Source organism: Macrobrachium rosenbergii, chromosome 25 (assembly GCF_040412425.1).
Source record: "Macrobrachium rosenbergii isolate ZJJX-2024 chromosome 25, ASM4041242v1, whole genome shotgun sequence".
NCBI classification, from domain to species: Eukaryota; Metazoa; Arthropoda; class Malacostraca; order Decapoda; family Palaemonidae; genus Macrobrachium; species Macrobrachium rosenbergii.
In genome coordinates, this window is record NC_089765.1 from 41,924,410 (window position 1) to 41,928,367 (window position 3,958).

General features: G+C 36.6%; 1 long non-coding RNA gene across 1 annotated transcript in view; it reads right to left on the reverse strand.

Annotated features, from left to right (window-relative positions):
* Window positions 1–3,509, reverse strand: part of LOC136852608 (uncharacterized) — a 156,346-nt gene extending 152,837 nt beyond the window's left edge. Inside the window, exon 1 of the long non-coding RNA XR_010857196.1 lies at window positions 3,350–3,509. This is a non-coding gene — a long non-coding RNA (uncharacterized lncRNA). The remainder of the gene's footprint in view (window positions 1–3,349) is intronic.
* Window positions 3,510–3,958: the final 449 nt, after the last annotated feature.

Sequence of the window (3,958 nt, forward strand, 5' to 3'; positions counted from 1 at the left end):
AGAGAGAGAGAGAGAGAGAGAGAGAGAGAGATGGAAAACCATGTGGTTGTTGAAAAGCATAATAATGAGTCACCCAATCTGGTTTGTGTGCCAACAACATTTGCGTGCTGTGTAAACCCGTGTCACTGGGCGACAGAGGAGCCTGATGTTTAATCGATAGAGAGAGAGAGAGAGAGAGAGAGAGAGAGAGAGAGAGAGAGAGAGTTGTTCCTAGCACAACAAGCTGCCTTTGCTTCTTCTGTAACGCACAACGTAATATTGCACCTTTAACACCATCAATGCAACTGGACAATCACCCCGACAGGCTTGTTAAGGTTGAAGGAGGTTCATTACCTGTCGCTGGTCTTTGTTTTTCTTCATCCTACAGAAACCTTCAGCGAGGTTTCGTCGCCACGAAATTAGTTCTTAATTCTTCCCCACGCTACCTATTGCCTCCCCCCACAACCCCGGCTTCTCTCTCTCTCTCTCTCTCTCTCAGAGCTTCCATGTGTGTTTGTGGAAAAAGAACCAGCGCCTATTTAATTGGACCTAAAACCTCTAGAAAGGGACAAAGAGAATAACGCATAGAATCTTCGCCAATTCCCATGGATTCCCGTTGTGTCCTTGTTGGTTTGCCTCGCTACATATTGTTCTCCCTCTCTCTCTCTCTCTCAGTACTGCCATCCCTGGTTGGTTATGTTGCCTGTCCGTGAGCCTTTTAATTGAGACACGCTCTACTGTATTAGGGAATGGGAAAATCCGTTTGTTCGAATATAGCACAGCACTGATTTTTCGGACTTCGCCCTTCCTCTACATACGCATGCACTTCTGAGATATTTTTTCACATAGGTAATGCATATTTATTCACACACTATCGAACTAGAAAAGTTTGCATAAATATTTCTAATAAATATTCTTCCACATATTCTTCATTAAGAATGCGAATTTAAATTGGTAGCAGAGTTCTACCAGAACACTAAGAATTTTAAATGTGTATATTGACAATCCCTATTTCCGACTATGCACTTGGTTGAGGCAATAAGTAAGAAATAACAAATGTGACAAGGAATTCTATGGTCGGACCTAACAGGCGATTTACGAACTTGTCACAAATCGGCATCGTACCTTATTAGCCTTTTTAAAACTCGCAGGATTGCTGTAATAATGTAACCAGTTTATTCACCTGTACGTCATCCATCTTTGTGCGGTCGATGATGTCCTTGACGGGAGGTGCACTGTCAGTCAAAAATGACGACCAAACCAAACTTCTCAGGGCCGGGTAAAATGACTTCATAAGTGATCAATAAGATGTAGTGACTTTAGGTATCTTAGTTACGAAAACAGTTCTTTGAAACTTGTACGTATAGGAAATACTACAACACGGAGCCAGACCTGAAGATGTGTTGATGAGAATGACGATTAATTTGAGCACACAGCAAAACGGAATACAATCTTCCAAGATAGAGATCAGCGCGTGCCCTTGACCTGTGCATGTTTGGCAACAAGTAAGACTGTTCCCAAGAGCTGCACATTTACCAGATCTTCAGCTCAGATAACAAAGTCTACAAGATACACGTAAGTAGGACCGAAAAATGATGAAGTAAGAATTAAAAATTAAACTTTTTAAAATTTTTTTAAAAAATAAAAAGAAATAAAAAAAAAGTTTACCACATAAATGACCACCAAACTAACAGTTTATCAAAGAAAACTCCTTGACAGCAATGCCATTAACCGTACAAATTCAAGAAAGCAGAAGATTTCCACCCTATAATTTTACGTGCTAAGAACATTTCCAAAGCGTTTCCAAAACGACCCAGCCATCTCTAACAACAGGAAGTATATAACAAAGATGAGAGAGAGTGATCGACTTGACAGCATCTAGTTACAATAAAAAGCAGTGTGTATCCATATAGTCATTACTGAATCTACCTGCGGTAATCCACGGGTAATAAACTCCACATTCAGACTTGCTGTCTTCTAGCCCGGGGCCAGCCTCTTTCACCACTGGCCTCTATATAGGCTCAAAGAAAGGCATATATCCTCCCTCGGCGTTAGACTTGTCGTCTCAACCTTCGCTTACATTACAGTCATTTTTTATGGGTTGGATAACAGTGCATTATTAAAATGCTAAAAATATAATACAACAAATCACTTGAACATAAGATTCACGACCTGAGGGACCTCTTTGAAGATTGATTATCCTATAAGTTTCTTAGCAACACTTCATTTAGCCTAAAATAAGTTTTTCGTTATAAAACATAATTATTTCCTGCCTCACAAAGCCTATCAGTAACTTCAAATCAAAACTTATAATGAGAAGTCTACAAAACGTTGCAACAAGAGACAAACACTGAAAGGGTATGTCAAGCTTAAACGCTCTAAGCAAAGGAAGGGGAGAAGCGCATAAAACGTGTAACGAACGGTTATACTATCACGGCCACATGAATGATTGAATACCTTCTGTTGCAATACATGTCATAAATGTTTAACGATATTCACACAAGAAAAATGCCATTAATACGAGGGCCTCTATTTTCATATTCACCTTGCGTACTGAAGTTTGTCATGGAGTGGCTCTTATAATGGATAATTAATTATTAATTACATTTATAACACATATATATAAATAATATAAAGTGCTGAACTTTGTTCCTTTTCCCACATAAAGTACGTAAATGTCAGAGCAGAATCTTTTCAAGAACGATGGTGACTAATTGTATTTTTTCATTCTTGTCATTCAGTCCTCGAACGTAATGTTCAGATAAATAATAAAAAGATATCTTCTGAGTTCTTGTAAAGCCAATTACTACATTAATATTCATTACAGACATCTTAGCCACATCGCAAATGACTCAGACTTTTTTGGTCTTAAACTTTAAAATGTTAACATCAGGTTTGCAGCCCTGCATAAATGCTGACTTAGTACCAATTTTGTATATTAAGGTTTTATTTTCGGCTTTTAAACCGTACTCTAATTGTATTTCAAAAACATAAAATATCTGGTTAATTTCATTAGGAGATTTTTATTATATGCAGTCAGCTTTTTTCAGGAACCTATCATAAACACAAGCACTAAGAATCTAGGAATCAGGTAGGACTACTTATTTTGGCTGACCTAGATTTACGGACACAATGATGCAAAAAAAAAAAAACACACACACATATATATATATATATATATATATGTGTGTGTGTGTGTGTATATATAATATATATTATATAAATATAATATATATATATATATATATATATATATATATATATATATATATATATATATATATATATATATATATATAGGCTATATTATATATATTCTGCTACCCTACTTTCGCTACATTGTATAAGGAACCAGCTAACATTCACTCACCTGAGAGAAATAAGAGAAGATGAAATTCAACACACCGATGCACCTTCATAGGAAAAGTCTAATGTTTTTACAATAATGTTTGTGTGCCAGACCTTCCAGTGGGTCAATGATGAGCCAGTCAAGTGATAAACAGCCAAGACAAGGATGTACTGACCAAAGTCAACCTATAAAGGAATTAAATGTTTGAAATAAAAAATGAATAAATTATATAAGGAGGTACCAGACTACTGTATTAGAATTTACAGGAATAAAGGAAAGCAGCAGTTCAATAAGTTATATCAAAGGAAATAACAGCTTTATAAAATGCATGAATTTAATTCTGATATTGACAATGATTCTCCTTCCGAATTACTCACAGGTTCTTCCACACCCACATGACTTTGTCATATTTTATATGGAATAAACGACCGCAATGTTCTATGTGTGTGTCTGAGTTGGCAAGCTATTAAATACTCCAGAAAAAGAAAGACTACAAATAGCAACAGAGTTATACGTAACTATAGTATATGTCGGTCTTGCATAGTACTGTGTATTTCCTCAGGGCAGGAGTGGGGCGATCTGGATGAAAAGGTAAAAAGTGGTGGCTGGCGGGCGATCGATAATTAGATA